Genomic DNA, 18,378 nt, shown 5'->3' on the forward strand with positions numbered 1-18,378 from the left:
CCCCCCCCCTGGCTCCGTCGACCCCCCCCCCGGCTCCGTCGGCCTGGCTCCGTCGGCCCCCCCTGGCTCCCCCGGCCCTGTCGGCTCTCCCGGCCCTGTCGGCCCCCTCGGCTCCATCGGCTCCCTCCGTCGGCCCCCTCACAAACGGCCCCGCCAGCCGCTGCTGGGAGCGCGGCCCGGGAGCGCCCCGGGAGCGTGCACGCCTCAGGCGGCCATCTTGCTAAGCGTGTGAGATGGAACACCACGACCTCATTCAATCCGTGTGACTTGGAATCGAACTCTTGAAACGATCTAAATGATGTAAGAGTACATACACGGCATAGGTGCATACACGAACAGCACCGACACATTCAATAAACACCGAGTCGGTGTCAGACTGGCAGGCATGCCATGAGGCGTGAATAGCAATTTCATACGTATGATTGTTTATAAAATGGATAAAGAGTTTTGTACAAAGAGATTAATTTAATACGTATCTTTCCAAGGAAGAGATAGACAAGTCTGGAAAGAGTATTTTTAAACTCAAGACAAATGGATTGACGATGGATTCAATTAGAATGTTGACTTTGTGCGCATTGGCAGTGGTACTTGGATAAATATGCTGTGCTTTTGAGAGTGCTCACGGCGACGTCAGCGGGAGTGGATTATCAAACTTTGTGACAGAGATAAGTTGTGGGTAGCTCCCAGAGAACTTTGGACCTTCTATATGTTACGACAGTTTGGCTTGTGGGGCGTTTAGCGTTTACACTGATTTATTAGAATCCCTAAACATGCTCTGGTGTGACTTGGGCAACGTCAGAATCAGAATCTTTACTTATTCTGGAAGAATCCGATGAGCTATGAAACTCTTTTCAGAGATGTCCAGTATGGTTGGCTTAGCGACCCACGGTTCTTAGATACGCTGACGTTGATTTTCATCGTTCTATTAATCTAGTTATTGTTATATATTATGAATGATATGAGTGGTGGAATTGATGGGTTAGAGGCAAGCGCATATACTGCCGCGCTGGTGTTGTGCACCCACACGCTACCACGAGGTGGCGCTGCCCCATGGAATATTGTATACTTTGGTCACATTAGCCTAAAATAATGATTTGTACATCGCTATTTTGTAAAATAAAATAAAACTTCGCAAGTAGAGGCCAAGAAAATCCGTTTGATATGTAGATGTTATATTTGCAGATAATGTGTGGGAAGAGTACTGAATCAATGCTGCTGAAATGAGTCAATCCCAGAAGGCCGTGGGGCCGATGTTTTGTGTAAATAATATTATAAAATTACCGTTCGGATAGCTAGAGGCTAAACTAAACTTCTGTAATACATTGTTTAACTGCATGTCTATACAGGCCACTATCGTCGATGGTGCCTAACTATGAGCAGACAACAGGTACTGCGATTTTCGTGCACACAAAAAAAGGGCAGGATGTGCAAGCACAGTGTGCATGCATAATGTGTATGCACAATGTATGTTGATTACCCTATGAATAACCCGACCGGTAATGATATCCATTGTATTTTTTTGCATTCATTAACCCCCGCCCCCCCGTCTGGCCTACGCACCTGATTGGCTCACAAGTGACGACATCACATTTATCCCTCTATTTAAGAACGAAACAGGAGGATTTCTCCACAAATCTGGCTGTCGGCTGATGATACTAGTTGTAATTAATTGCGTAATGTAGTACAGTACTCGAATTGAAATGTTGTGGGTATACTCTCCAACACACCGGTGTGCTGTACTCGTAACAAATTGGCATGTTTTGTTTACGTGACAAACCTTACTAATTGTCTGTTGGGTGGAGGCGGGTTTAATGCCATTTATATTTACGCGATCTAACCCAAAAAAACCCTCTATTGTGGATAATATGTTCTTTGTTTTTTTCATATAGAGAAACATATATGAAAGAGCGGTATTGTTAGCTTATTTATGTTATTTATATTCTCCACATCAACGCAAATAATTACTTTGGGGGCCAAGGATATGGGTTTATACATAACATATTTAATCCGACCGAACATTTATGTATCTCAATGAGAAACATCTTATTCCAGTCTGTTGGCATTTTGGGCCGTTGAGACATTGCCGTTTCCTACACGGCAATATCCTTGCAGTGGTCAGTCTTTCCACTTCTCTCTACCCGTCACTGGAATAAACAACACAGCAATTGAAAACTGACCAGATTTCTCTCGTGTTACATGTGCACCAGCCTCCCAACAATACAACCCAATTATTTGGTGATGCACAAGGGCAAACACCATTTATTCAGCACATTCGTCGTTAGGACTGTCTTAATGGACAGAAGTATACAATTTCCGATGTTTCGGGCAATGACCCTTCATATAACATATAGGTTAGAGAGATGGAGTGGATAAGAGTTGGAGAGTTGGAGACTCTTATCCACTCTATCTTTACTTTGACACCATGGGGAATGATGAGAGGTACGTTATTCTTTGGGTCTTTCGGTAAAGTCACATAGATAGAAAATATAATAACAATAAAATAATAAAAATGAAAATAAAGTGAATACAAATAATAAAAATATCACGATGTTTCGATTGCAACACAAGCAATCGTCATCAGGAGAAAATAGAGGGAGAAAGCTGCTGAGTCAGGCTGTTTTAAAGGTTTGAAATGGGTTTAGCCCAAGGGTCACAAACGAGGTGGGCGGGGCTAGTGATGTTAAAGTGAGAAATTTGCATGTAAAGGTAAGATTGGAGAGTTACCTCCATGATGAGGGCGCGGAGGTGGCCATTGTATTGTGAGAGATTAGCATGTCAATGTAAGATCACAGAGCCGCCGCCACATAGAGAACACGAGCAACGGCGGCTGTGTTATTTAACCTGTTAATGTAAAATCAGAGATTAACATGTCAATGTAAGATCGCAGAGCTGCCACCACATCGAGGACACGAGCAACGGTGGCTGTGTTAGTGTGAACCTGTTAATGTGAAATCAGAGAGTCGAAAATAACTGCTTACATCAGAAGGTAGGATGGAAACATTACAGCCAGTTATGACTTAAACTGGTTAATTACGTCCTTCCAATGATTGCTCAGTTTGTACCCATCTTATCGGTTGAAATTGTGTCTGTGTCAAAATATCTGGATGGCTTCATGAACGAATCTTTGTTTGCAGAGTACCTTCGTCTTGGAGAAATCAATTTCGCGTGAGCCCACCGCATTAAAACAATGATCAGCCACGGCCGAGGTATTGTTCTACCGTGTTTCAGATCTGCCTTATTTTCACAAACACGGTCCGAGACATGTCGCTTAGTTTCCCTAATGTAACTACTGCCACAGACACAGCTTAGTTTGTAGACGCCGGGGTATTGCATGTCAGGGATCAGATCATTCACAGATGGGATCAGATCACGAATTTTATGTACTGTGTTAAATCAAACCTGGATCTTGTGTTTGCTCATGATTTTGGAAATATTTTTGGTGACCCCTGCTATGCATGGCAAGGTGATGGTTTTGATTGGGTCCTCAGATGGTTCTTTCCTAACGGTTGGGGTGATAGCTTTACGGATTGTGTAGTCTGAATATCCATTCATCTTGAGTGCTTTGTGTACGTGTTCCAGTTCACTGGCTAGGTGGTGATAATTGGAAATACATCGAGCTCTATGGTGTAGAGTTTTGATGAGGGAATTCTTCTAAGATGGATGGTGGTGGGAGTCAGTTTTTAGGTAGGCATCCGTATGAGTGTCTCATTGAGCCATCTGGTCTCTTTTCGATTAAAACATCCAAGAATGGTAACTTTGCCATCCTTTTCCACCTCCATGGTGAATTTCATGGCTGGGTGTATGGAATTGATGTGGTTGAGGAATTGGTTCAGTGCTGGTAGGCCACGTGGCCAGATGATGAACGTGTCATCTACGTACCTCTTCCACAAGGACGGACGTAGAGTGGATGCCTGGATGGCATCTGTCTCAAATCTTTTACGTTAAAACATTGGCTACAACTGGAGATAAGGGAGAACCCATTGGGGTACCTTCAACTTGTTTGTAGAATGTTCCATTCCAGGTAAAGTAAGTGTTGGTGAGGCAGTGTCTAACCAGGGCTGGTACATCAGCATATCGTCCTTGTTGGAACAAATCTTCAATGATTGCAATGGTGTCAGGCACATGAACTTTGGTAAACAAAGTTATTACATCAAAACTAACAAGCAAATCACCTGGAGATAGTGAGATGTCCTTAATTAACGATACCAAGTGAGCTGAGTTAAGTCCAGCTGAGGTGGTCTTACCAGGGAATGGTTGTAAGGTCTCAGACATTCCTGCAGATGTGGCAAGATCAGAAATCGCTGCAATCCTCAAAACGCTAAGACACCTATTAGCAACATCAGTAAGGTCACGTAGGTAAAATAAAATTTAAAATAAAAGAAAACTACTAAATTAAATCACGACGTTTCGGAGGCAACACAAGCTTCCGTCTTCAGGTGGAACAGTCACAGCAAGATAGCTGCATAAAGTGGGGAGCTCTGAGACCCTCGAGCTTATATACAGGTTAAGGGGGGGGGGGAGGAGCCAAGCAGGGGGCGATGGACGACGATGGCCTGCGGGTCTAAGTTAATCCGTCTTTTGTTATGTTGAGGGTTCGGGGGAAGCGATGGTTCACTGCACTATTAAACTAAACTATGAAACTAAAATAATAAAGTAAACTATTAAAGTAAACTATTAAACCAAGCTATTAAACTAAACTGTTAAACTAAACTATTAAACTAAACTCTTAAAGTAAACTATTAAACTAAACTATTAAACTAAGCTATTAAACTAAACTATTAAACTAAACTATTAAACTAAGCTGTTAAACTAAACTATTAAACTAAACTATTAAATTAAACTATTGAACTACGATGTTTCTATCGTGTTGCGATCGAAACGTCGTGATATTTTTATTCACTTTATTTTCATTTTTATTATTTTATTGTAATTAGTTTTTCAATCTACGTGACTTTACCGACAGACCCAAAGAATATGAATTCCTGCAGTCACGAAAGCTTTTAGTCGAGAGGTACATTTTAACGTAACTCATTGCGGGATGTAGCTATTGCGAGCCAAACCCCGCAATAGCTGCAATATCGCCACCGGTTGATTGCAGCTGACGGCTTTGCAAAGAACAAGCGTCCTTATTCATTAATATGCCTGCTAATTATACGCTATCGGGCGACGTAAGATTTATATCATAAATCAATGTTGCGATTTCATGACAGCCCGTAAAATTTGAATCGCGGATAATCTTTGTATCATAAAGTGTGGCTGTGTTTATAATTGCACAAGCGAGTATCAACACGTGAGCTGCAGTTTATATAAGATGGTAATTCTTTAATTTCATTACTAGTCTTCTACAAAAATGTATATATGGGTGTGTATAACATTGCAGCTGGCGGGATCTTGCAAAGGGCAGAAAGCAATGTCGAAAGTATGGTAGCAGCACCAATGGATTTGGCCATGATGTCAACTTGATCTAGGAGAAGGTATTATAATCAAGTTGGGTTTATTAGTCCTTCAACGAAACAATGCTTCACTTCTGTTATGTTAGTTTAACACGTAGGCTTTCGCGACCAATATCATCCATAATATGGGTTTTTGGGTTAGATCGCGTAAATATATAAATGTGTTTGTTAAACCCGCCACCACCAGACAGAACCAATTAGTAAGGTTTGTCATGTAAATATCCTGCTAAAGGTGCACAAAAAAGACAAAGACCCTCCTGTGTACCCTTAACAGACTGGGGAGCGATAGTGCAGCAGTTAGCGCGCTTCACTCACGGCCAACAAGAGACGATTACACTGTGTAACAACTTTTTTGTTCCTGGGTAGTAAGTGTTATTTCCTAATTGCGTATGCCTCAAAAGTACAGAAAATGGCTATTATTCCCCACAAACTTTGCTTTTGTGACCAAGGACAGTGATATTTTAAAATTTACCTAATTTCAATGAGAAAACGTGCAAATTTGTGTCTTTTCGTTCATATAAAGTCAGAAAACAACAACATATGAATCAAGATTAACATGTATTTATACTAAAGTAATACAAAAATTACTACAAAAGATTTAGACACCAAGACACACTACCACAGGTGGGACTGGCCACAGCGGATCGAGTTCTCTGTGGGAAGGAACAACGTCAAGTGGGAGCCACTGGTGGACCCCCGGAAGGTGCTGATGCCACCACTGCACATCAAATTGGGCCTTATGAAACAATTTGTCAGAGCTGTAGATGAGGAGTCGGCAGCCTTCAAGTACCTTCAGGACTTCTTCCCTAAGCTGTCTGAGGCAAAGGTCAAAGCCGGCATTTTTAAAGAAGATTCTGGTGTGCAATTAATACCACAAGAAGCTCACTAATAATGAGAAAGCGGCTTGGAACAGCTTTGTCGCAGTGGTTCGTGGCTTCCTGGGCAATCACAAGGTCGAAGACTATGTGGAGCTGGTTGAGGCTGGTGAAGAACTACGGCACAATGGTCTGTAGGATGTCCCTCAAAGTCCATATCTTTGATGCTCATCTTGATTAATTCAAGGAGAACATGGGAGCGTACTCCGAGGAGCAACGCGAGTGCTTCCACCAGGATATACTGGACTTTGAACGCTGTTACCGAGGACAGTATAAAAATAACATGATGGGAGACTACATTTGGGGGGTGATTCGTGAAAGTGAATTACAGTGTAATCGTAAATCTTGAAAAACTACTCACTTCTAAATCTTTTGTAGTCATTTTTGTATCACTTAAGTATAAATGCATGTTAATTTTGATTCATATGTTGTTTTTTTCTTACGTTATGTCAACGAAAAGACAAATTCGCCCGTTTTCTCATTGAAAATAGGTAAATTTCAAAATGTCACTGTCCTGGTCACAAAAGCAAAGTTTGTGGGGAATAATAGCAATTTTCTATACTTTTTAGGCATAAGCAATTACGAAATAACACATACTACCCAGGAACAAAAAATGTGTTACATAGTGTTATCTAAACTGGTCCTGGGCCATCCACTAGGATAACTTAGCCTCAAATAAGTACCTGGTGTGGTGTGTAAAGACAAATGTGGCCAGACATGCCCCAGACATGCGTGGTGCTGGCCATCCACAACCTCGCCTGGCGTGTCGGCCTTCATAGGTGATACGCTAACAGCACTTGCCCTAACAGTCTATTACTAGGCTATACCGGGGCGGTCTTTGTACACGAGATGATTGCACGACAAAGGTTGAGGTGATTACCTCGCGTCTCTCACCCGCTCTGCACCACCTCCTACAGAAGTGGTTCTTAACCCGGGGTGCATGCACCCCTGGGGGTGCGAGATGCCCTTTCAGGGGGTGCAAGACATGGCCAGATTTTTTTAGAAGGTAAATAATCGAAAAGACAAATTAAGGATAGGCACGTAAGTACAACTCCTTGGTTTCATCAAACCTATGTATGTATTAACATTATACATTTTTAACGATTGAGAACCAAAAGGGTTAAAAGGCTGCAGTAAAGGTTAAGAACCACTGTCCTACAGACTTGCACGCACGCCAAACAAAGCTGGGCTCGGAACATGTCGCTTCGAGGCTATTGATGGTGATAATGATGCTTTGTCTTCAGAGAGGCATATTTCCACACCGTGCATGTCTGGAGACGTCTCGGCATGACAGCCTAGTCACTCCTGCACCCACACGGTCACCACCCTCGGGGCAAGGAGGGCTCACAATGGGGCCCTTTTTGTGGGAGAGAGATGGGCGTGAGACGTGTGGCGAGAGAGAGAAGAAGAGTGTAGCGCGGTCCATGTGGTTTCATGCCGCGCTGGAAATGTCCCATGGTCGGTGGATAGTAAAGGCGTTGGCTAGTAATGCCGTGGGTTTGGGTGTGTCAGGGTTCGGGTGATGTGTTGTAAAGTGTACTTAGTGTTAACATTATGAGACCTCCTTTGCCAGTAACAAGATATAGTAATAGGTTTTACCCTTTTAACTGGCACAAAAACTGACACCTTTATTCAAGGCATCATGTCTGCAATAACCGCAACACAAGCAGTCAAAATGCAAACAAAAAGACAACTCTGATAATAATATGCACTGTCCTTGAATTTGATTGGTCCACACCCGAGACGGCTTTCTTTAGAGCCTAGTCTCCACTGGTGTTGGACCAGAAGACGCCAAAAGGCATACAACTCAAAAACAGCACACTTTCAGAGTATTGAGGGCTTGGGGTGAGCATTTACATTATGAGACCTCTTTTGCCAGTAACAAGATATAGTAATAGGTTTTACTATATCTTGTTACTGTCTTTTTGTTTGCATTTTGACTGCTTGTGTTGCGGTTATTGCAGACATGATGCCTTGAATAAAGGTGTCAGTTTTTTGTGCCAGTTAAAAGGGGGAAACCTATTACTGTACTTAGTGTGTCTGAAGGTGAGGGGTGGTGTATGTTTAGATAGAGGTGTTGTATTAAGCTCGGTTGAGCCTCAAGAGGTCTCGGATGATGGGTTGCCACCGTCAGGTTGTTGTGTATGTCTGCTGCTGCTACGTGGTAGCCAGCAGGGGACAAGTGCAGCAAAAACACATTCCTGCGGAGGGAGCTGGTAGGAACGTTGGGTTGCTCGGTCAATGGCCAGGGTCAACAGCGGCACCACGTGGTGTATTCGCAAATATGCCCGACTGTGAGGGCGGGCACAAGCCGGCGTGAGTAGGTTAAATGTTGAGTTTTATAAGGGCACCACGGGGTGACCAGTCCCTCCCCACCCAGCCCCATCCCTCCCACCCCCCACCCAGCCCCACCCTCCCCACCCTCCCCACCCAGCCCCTCTCCACCCTCCCCACCCAGCCCCTCCCCACCTCCCCTCTCCACTCAGCCCCACCATCCCCACCCAGCCCCTCCCCTCCCAGCCCCTCCCTCCCCACCCAGCCCCTCCCCACCCTCCCCTCTCCAACCAGCCCCACCCCTCCCATTTTTGGATGCACGACGGAAGGACGGACGGACACAATAATCCCCTGGGCTGGTGGAACCAGGAGGTTCCTACCAGTATAAATCGTTGTACTGTACAGTAATGTGCTCTCTATGCTCACACGTCTATGCTCCCCACCTTCACCGGCCCGCACTGACGAGCATAAGTAAGGTCAAATGTACCTCCATGACCTGCACGGTGTGGCGAGGCTCTCATCCAGCAGTGGATCGACCAAAAGCCTTGCACTGTACATCTACATGTTGTAGTGGTGTGCGGGTATTATTGTGACTTCTCGTGTGCGTTTTATATCTTAACTAGCGGTAAATACCCGGCGTTGCCCGGGCGAAAAAGGCAGATACATACATGGACTTACACACAGACATCGACCCACACACATAGAAACACATCGAAATAGACGCACACACACACACACATATGGTTAAACCCAGGATGGATCGTTAGCAGGCCAGCCTAAATGTTTCTAACCGGCGAAGATGTTCCATTAGGCGGGTGCACATTTCGCAAGCGTAGAGAAGGGAGGGAATTACCGTGACCCAGAAGACCTGGCGCTTCATTCGGAGCGAGAGACCAGGTAGCTTCCACACAGCGTAACGCAGCCGATGAAAAGATAATGCCGCTCGACTGATTGGGAGTGAGACCTCTGCTGTTAAAGCGGAGACAGTCATGAGCACACTGGCCAGGTATGATGAATCTCTCTAATCTCTCAACAACTGCCACATCACCAATTGTGAGTTGTGGGGGTGGATTGTCCAATGGTACAAAATACGCAGGCAGGTGCTTAGTTTTGGTGGGGCTGATGGTAAGGCCCCACCTCTTAGTGGCAAGCTCCAGGTTTAGCAGCAGTGCCTCCAATTCTTCCTTTGAGTGAGCAACAATCACCAGAGCATCAGCATAAATAACATGGTTGAGCAATAGGGAGCCATCCCTTGACCGCACCTGGGCATCGTTCAGCCTCCCATTGTATCTGTACCATATGGTAATTCCTCCGGTACAGCCATTGAAGGCTTCATGAACTACGTGGTCAAAAGATATGTTACAGTGAGGGAAAAAATATTTGATCCCCTGCTGATTTTGTACGTTTGCCTACTGACAAAGAAATGATCGGTCTATAATTTTAATGGTAGGTTTATTTCAACAGTGAGAGACAGAATAACAACAACAAAATCCAGAAAAACGCATGTCAAAAATGTTATAAATTGATTTGCATTTTAATAAGGGAAATAAGTATTTGACCCCCTCTCAATCAGAAAAAATTCTGGCTCCTAGGTGTCTTTTATGCAGGTAACAAGCTGAGATTAGGAGTACACTCTTAAAGAGAGTGCTCCTAATCTCAGCTTGTTACCTGTATAAAAGACACCTGTCCACAGAAGCAATCAATCAATCAGATTCCAAACTCTCCACCATGGCCAAGACCAAAGAGCTGTCCAAGGATGTCAGGGACAAGATTATAGACCTACACAAGGCTGGAATGGGCTACAAGATCATTGCCAAGCAGCTTGGTGAGAAGGTGACAACAGTTGGTGCGATTATTCGCAAATGGAAGAAACATAAAAGAACTGTCAATCTCCCTCGGCCTGGGGCTCCATGCAAGATCTCACCTCGTGGAGTTGCAATATCATGAGAACGGTGAGGAATCAGCCCAGAACTACACGGGAAATTCTTGTTAATGATCTCAAGGCAGCTGGGACCATAGTCACCAAGAAAACAATTGGTAACACACTACGCCGTGAATGACTGAATCCTGCAGCACCCGCAAGGTCCCCCTGCTCAAAAAAGCACATATACATGCTGTCTGAAGTTTGCCAATGAACATCTGAATGAGTCAGAGGACAACTGGGTGAAAGTGTTGTGGTCAGATGAGACCAAAATGGAGCTCTTTGGCATCAACTCAACTCGCCGTATTTGGAGGAGGAGGAATGCTGCCTATGACCCCAAGAACACCATACCCACCGTCAAAAATGGAGGTGGAAACATTATGCTTTGGGGGTGTTTTTCTGCTAAGGGGACAGGACAACTTCACACCAAAGGGACGATGGACGGGGCCATGTACTGTCAAATCTTGGGTAAGAACCTCCTTCCCTCAGCCAGGGCATTGAAAATGGGTCGTGGATGGGTATTCCAGCATGACAATGACCCAAAACACACGGCCAAGGCAACAAAGGAGTGGCTCAAGAAGAAGCACATTAAGGTCTTGGAGTGGCCTAGCCAGTCTCCAGACCTTAATCCCATAGAAAATCTGTGGAGGGAGCTGAAGGTTTGAGTTGCCAAACGTCACCTTCGAAACCTTAATGACTTGGAGAAGATCTGCAAAGAGGAGTGGGAAAAAATCCCTCCTGAGATGTGTGCAAACCTGGTGGCCAACTACAAGAAACGTCTGACCTCTGTGATTGCCAACAAGGGTTTTTCCACCAAGTACTAAGTCATGTTTTGCAGAGGGGTCAAATACTTATTTCCCTCATTAAAATGCAAATCAATTTATAACATTTTTGCCAAGCGTTTTTCTGGATTTTGTTGTTGGTATTCTGTCTGTTCAAATAAACCTACCATTAAAATTATAGACTGATCATTTCTTTGTCAGTGGGCAAACGTACAAAATCAGCAGGGGATCAAATACTTTTTTTCCCTCACTGTAAATAATGTGGGAGCCAGAGGACATCCCTGTCACACCCCAAGGTGTAGAGGGAATGGCTCTGACTGACGGCCACGTAGTTTGACGCGGGGCCGCTCAGCATCATGAAGGTCCTTAAGGATCGTGAGCAAAGGGTGAGGGACTCCGAAAGCATGAAGAACAACCCAGAGGCCAGGCCTACTGATGGTATCATAGGCCTTGACCAGGTCAATAAAGCACACACATTCACTCACATGCACACATGGACGTACAGACACGCAAAGAAATGGACTTACACTGACTCACATGAAGCCACGCACACAAAGCGCCTAACACACACGCCCATGGACTGACACACACAGACATATCGACTCACACACAAACACATGAACTTACACACACACATGGACTCACACACGCATAAACATCCACTTTAGATACACACACATGGAGTTACACATGCATATATCGACGTACACACATATAGCGACTCACACACACACACATGGACTTACACACACATACATAGACTGACACACACATTGCCCTGCCACACACATATGGACTGTGACACACAGACATCTACTTTAGATATACATACATGGATTAACACACACATATCAACTCACACACACGCATTGACTTACACACACATCGAATGACACACATATGTATGGACTTACACACATGTGGACTAACACACACAAATGGACTGACACACTTGGATTGACACACACACAAACACTTCGGCGTACACACACACACACACCCACATCGGGCGTTGTCCGTTCGAAAAAGACAGAGACACACATGGACTTAAACACACGCATGGACCTACACGCACACACATATGGACTCAAACACACACACATCGACTCACACACACATAGACTCGAACACACACATCGACGTGCACAGCAATCCCCGATGATGGCACAGCTATCAGTATCGCAGTACTACGTATGAGTAAATAGCGGGACGTGAGCAATCGAAACAATAGAAATGCATTGAAGAAATAAGCATAAATAAGTGTAAATTAAAGAGCAGCAGTACGCACAGGTAAGTTGAGAAGCAGGCTACAGTCTAGATTATAGACTGCGAGTACGCCGACTTAATGACATAAGCATTGCTACAGTCGACGTAAAAAGCTGACAATACGGGCAGCAGCTGAAAAAGCAGAATACAGTGGACATGAAAGGCTGGCAGTACACTGAGTGAGGTAAAGAAGCAGGCAACAGATTATAGACTGGCATACACTCATAATTGTCAAAAGGAAAATTAGTAGTGTAGATAATAGAGTGCCAGTGCACTGACGTTCATTAATCAGCAGGCAGCAGGCCACAGCACAGACTGGCAGTAGACCACGTAGGTAAAAAATATAATAAATCACGACGTTTTACCTACGTGACTTTACCGAATAGAACCAAAGAGTATGGATCATTGCAGTCACGAAAGCTTCAAATCTAGAATTGTCAGTAGACCATCGCAGCGTCATAAAAGCACAGCAAAAAAGGGAATATTTAGCAACCTAATAATGAAAAATGAGTTTTGTGCACACAAACATTATTATTGTTATATCTGCCAAAGTATTTGTTTAATAATAGTAAACAATAATACCACATTAATGCTATCTAAGCACTGTAATAATATTAATATCGAAGGACTTTATAGCAGTAACTCCACGCATCGTGTTGGGGGGTCGGGGGGGCGAAGAGGACATCATGCTGTGAAGAAATAGCCACAGCGTTATGTGTATATTTATTGCATGTTGTGTATATTTATTGCATGTTAAACGCGTGAAAGAAAATGCCCCCCGTGAGGTCGACGGAACGCGCATCACTTGGCAGGGTCCGCCCCCCCCCCCACGCAATTGGCGTGAGTTGGTACGGTCGATGTCGCGCAATAAATAAATAAATGAATATAGCGAAATCCTACTAAATCGATCATTTAACTATTCTCACTGCGGGGCTTAGGGCGTGCTGCATGGCAAAACATGCGCGAGAGCCAAATCCCTTGCAAGCGCGCGCGGAGACTTTTCTATATAAGAAGAAGGTGTGGGTGTTGTGCGTGCATGTGGCTATTGGCCGCCGTGTACAAATGCAGTGACCGAGAAATTGCGAACGCATTGTGAGCACGCAGAATTACCATCGGCCATGATCACTCCACTGCTGGATGAAGGTCACCCCAAGGCTGGTGCCATCTCTCACGATCCTGCGACTTTAATAATTCCCTCTCGCACCTTATACATGAGCTGGTCTCACCACCCCCATCTTCTCGGTATTGTATACGGACTCTCGGACGCGTTCCATACCTTGGTCGTGCGTGGCTCATTTGACGATGCAATTTTAACTTATATACTTTATCTGTTTATTAAAGGGGCCCCACGGTGGTGAGATGTTATCTTCCTCGCTTGGTATGCAGGCGGTGGGGGGGTTCCATCCCGACCCTGACGCCTGACGCCTGTTGTATATTTGGAGTTTGCATGTTCTCCCCGTGGTTGTGTGGATTCTTTCTCTGGGTCCTCCGGTTTTCCCCTCCACATTTAGAAGCATGCATGGAGATTAGAGTATTTAGATTATTTTGGTGCTATAAATGTCCAATTGATGGGCTACTTTTTTTAGCTGTCATTTGTGGCCAGGTCGCTTTGGAAAAATAAGTTAATACCTCAGTGGGTTTTGCCTGGTAGGACGGAGATGGTTTAGTTGTATTTGTGTTTGGGTGATTTGTTTATCTTGATTGTACTTTGTACAACTATCATGTTTTTGTACTGTTTAGTGTTGTAATGTTCTTACCCGGCCCTACTGGGCATCTGTGAAAAAGAGCTTTATAGCTCGTCGGATTCCTCCAGTATAAATAAATATTCAGTTTCTGATACAGTCCCTCGTCGATTCGGCTGCTGTCGTGTATTTCTTCATAATCGTCATCATTGTCGTCAAACTGTGTGCAGTGGATGATGAGCCGGTGTGGGCGAGCTGAACGGGTGGAGCTGTTATATCATCCTCCGTACATCGGCGTTCATGCTTGGCATTACATTGAGAGACACAAACACGATCACTTGGATCAGAACATGCGAATGTTAAAGGGCATCATTTAAAAAAAAAAACTGTAAACAAAATTAAAGTGGCTTGGGCACGACGCGTCGATAGAAGCGATGGCGTTGGTCAAGAATAATAATGGAGTGTCAGCCAAAGAATGTGACGCATTCGAGATGGTCCACCGAGGAGATGGAGCGATTAAATACACTCGTGTGCAAGGTGCTAGGGGGGATTATTTCATCGCGGAGTCGTGAGGGGGTGGCGGCAGCTTCGGGAGACTTGCAACCATCAGTGTATTGATTGATGATGGTGAAGACATTGATTGACGTTGCGTGCAGGTGCTACAAGTCCACGTTTGCTGCACCGGGTGTTGATGAAGGATATGGGTCTGCAATGCATGCCGCTGCATGTGCCAATGGGTGTGTGTGTGGTTTTACAAGAATGTATTTTTTTCAGGGTGGGTCCGAGAGAGGCATGCGGTCGATGTGCGGTGTCCTTGGGTGTGTGCACGGCGCACACACCCCTGTGTATGTATGTATGTACACTCGTGTATCTGTGCTATAAACCCGGTGACTCGATTTCGAGTCGCACTCAAGCCACCAACATCAGTGGCGATTATCTGAACCGGTCATGGGCTTCACTCAGGTCGACTCAGCCTAAAAATGAGTACCTGGTGCAGTGTGTAAACATCGCCACTTGGGAGACAAATACGGAGGGGCGTGGTGCTGGCCACTCATCTGCTCGTGTGGCTTACCGGCCTTCATAGGTGGTCGTTTACACCACTTGCCCCAACAGTCTGTCAAGGGTGCATGTGAGGGTTTGCATGCTCTGTTGCACGTATACTGAATGTGGGGGAGCTGCCGTGCATTAAGTGGTACACCCAATGTGCAATGGACCATGCGACCTGAGCTCGATTCCGGGCCACGGATAACGTCATAATCTGATTCCAGGTCTCACCCGTGTCGACAAAACTTGCAAATAATTACCTGGTACATTTTATAAACATCAGCGCTAAGGAGACACAGGCAAACGGGCGTGGTCCTGGCCACACCACCCAACACGCGCTGTTGCGGACTCAATAGGTGCTCGCTAATAGTTCCGAGCTCGGTTGAGCCTCGAGAGGTCACACAACGTTAAAAACCCAGAATCGGGATATTCTGGGTTTTTAACGTTGTGTGAATGCGCACGTGAGTATATGTGTGTGCGACGTTCCTGGTGCAGAGTGCAAACATCCGCACTGGGAAGACAAATGCGGCTGTGCGTGGTTCTGGTGTCAACACTACTGCCTATCGTGTGCCTTACTGGGCCTTCACAGGTGCTTGCTCATGGCTCTTACCTCAACAGTCTGCTAAGGCTATGCGGGGGGATATTTGTATGTATGCATGATTAAGAATACACTACATTTTCGTTGAATCAGAGAGAGAGACGTGATAATGGCAGCTGGACGTGGTGCTGTGGCCACTGCAACACGCAATCCATTTAGTACGTACGCAAAAATCTGTCAAAACAGATAGTCCACCGCCGATAACTAATTTGAAGGCCAATGTCGACAAATTATTTTCGAGGCTTCACCCCCCCCCCCGTTTCCTATGCGTACGTACATTGTCAGGAACCCCCCCATACGCAAGCGAACATATTTGGGTTAACGCCCCCTCCCCCCTCCATGCGTACTTACTGAATGGATGGCCCCTTACCGCACTTGATCCGAAAGTTCACAAGTTGTATCTATGGAAGTAAAAAGGAATACTGTATATGTTACCACGCACGTATGTAACTATGCACGCACAGTACATTAAGTAAATAGCGTATGCAGTTATGTATATGTATGAATAAATGTATGTTGAACTTCTTTCGCACCGTATGTAGCCAACCGTGCTAATTGGAAGTGCGGGGGAAGGACAACAAATTAAACACCAAAGAAAATCGATTATGCATCTAAATATCTATACATGTATGTTTGTAACCAAGTTTGTATGCATATATGCGTATGTGTCTGTGCATGTGTGTGGATGTATCCGTATATAACTAGCTATCCAGGTCTCGTATGTCGTCATGGATGTAAGCACGTATGTTGGTAACTATGTATATACATATCTGCACGTATGCACGCAAACATGCACGGATAATATCAATGCAGCTGTGTGATGGGATTGCATTGCGTTGCGCGCTCTATCTTTACCTTCGACCGTGCGTAAAACAACTCAAGATCTTAGATTTGAAGCTTTCGTGACTGCAAGGATTCATACTCTTTGTTTTTTTCGGTAAAGTCACGTAGGTAAAATAAAATAAATGAAAACAACTAAATTAAACACGACGTTTCGGAGGCAACACAAGCTTCCGTCTTCAGGTGGAACAGTCACAGCAAAATAGCTGTATCAAGTGACTGTTCCACCCGAAGACGGAAGCTTGCGTTGCCTCCGAAACGTCGTGATTTAATTTAATTGTTTTCATGTATTTTATTTTACCTACGTGACTTCACCGAAAAAAAGCAAAGAGTAACTCATGATCCCCCCACTCCCCGTCTCACAGTGAGTAGCGTCTGCCTGCCGGCTATGGTGTGGCTTACGTGAATGCAGGGGTAGAGTGTTAGCGAGTGTCTGTCAGTGCGACTGCATGCAGGGCGTGCCTGGCCATGAGCCATGTCGACCTGGCGCCGCAGTGAACGCCCCATGTTCACGCGCTCACAGGTTCACTTCACACTCGCTGGCTCACCGAGAGTCAGTCGTCTCCTCATCGCTCATTTATCGCCACTATGGTTTCTGTTCCCCGTGAACTTCACTAATACGGATTTTTTTTTATTTGGTTATTTCACCAGGTACGGCTCACTGAATTATACAGATATTTTTCAGAAGCGACCTGGCCACGCATGATATAGCCCAACGAAGTGGCTTATCATGTGGAAATGTATAGCAGTCAAATACTCTAAACGCACGTTTCTAAATGTGGAGGGAAAAACGGGAGAACCCAGAGAAAAATCCACGCCAGGCATCAGGGTCTGTATGTGTAACTTCTTTCGCACCGTGCGGAGGCAACCGTGCTAATCGGAGGTGCGGGGGGGGGAGGACAAAAAAACCCCGAAACAAAGGATCGGGATCAAACCCACGACCTTCTGCATACCAGGCGAGGTAGTAGACATCCACTGTAGTGGAGACATCGGTGGAATAAACTGACCGTTTTGTCTCACCAATAAAAATGCAGCTGTGGCTGCTCTGGCCACTTTTTTCTTCGCACTTGTCAATTTTTCTTACAATTTCTTATAATCTTGCACATTGCAAGAAGCACATTATCTAATCGTTACACATGAAAGAGTGTTGTTTGTTTCTGGCGGTTTTGGCGTTTTGGGCATGTGCTCAGTATCGATGGTTTTAAATTAATCAGGTTCACTAATGTGGCTTAGAAAACTCACGTGTCTCCCACCGCTTGCTTGCCAATTCCACGTCTATAGCAATAGCATGATGATTAATTTGTGATCACCCCAAACCTTGCATTTAAGAAAGCGTTTGGTGTAAAATAAATGTATTTCCACAATGTCTATCTCAATTGTGCCATCGGCGTCACGTGATGAGATGGAAGAATCCATTAGGAAATCTCAGAGCAGTGCGGGACTCCGTGTTAGAGAACTATCTGCAAAAGCGATTTCACAGAGCTTGCTTCTGTGTTATCTTAAATATATCTCTTATTCACGCAAGCAGGAAGCGCTAAAGGGAAACATGTTCATCGCATGTCAATCAACTGATTGCAATTCTCAGAACTTAATTTAATTGAACTTAATTTAACCAAATTAAGTGCAATATAACATTGAATAGT

Source organism: Petromyzon marinus, chromosome 2, assembly GCF_048934315.1.
Source record: "Petromyzon marinus isolate PM22_M1 ecotype Great Lakes invasive population chromosome 2, UKy_Petmar_22M1.pri1.0, whole genome shotgun sequence".
Lineage (NCBI taxonomy): Eukaryota > Metazoa > Chordata > Hyperoartia > Petromyzontiformes > Petromyzontidae > Petromyzon > Petromyzon marinus.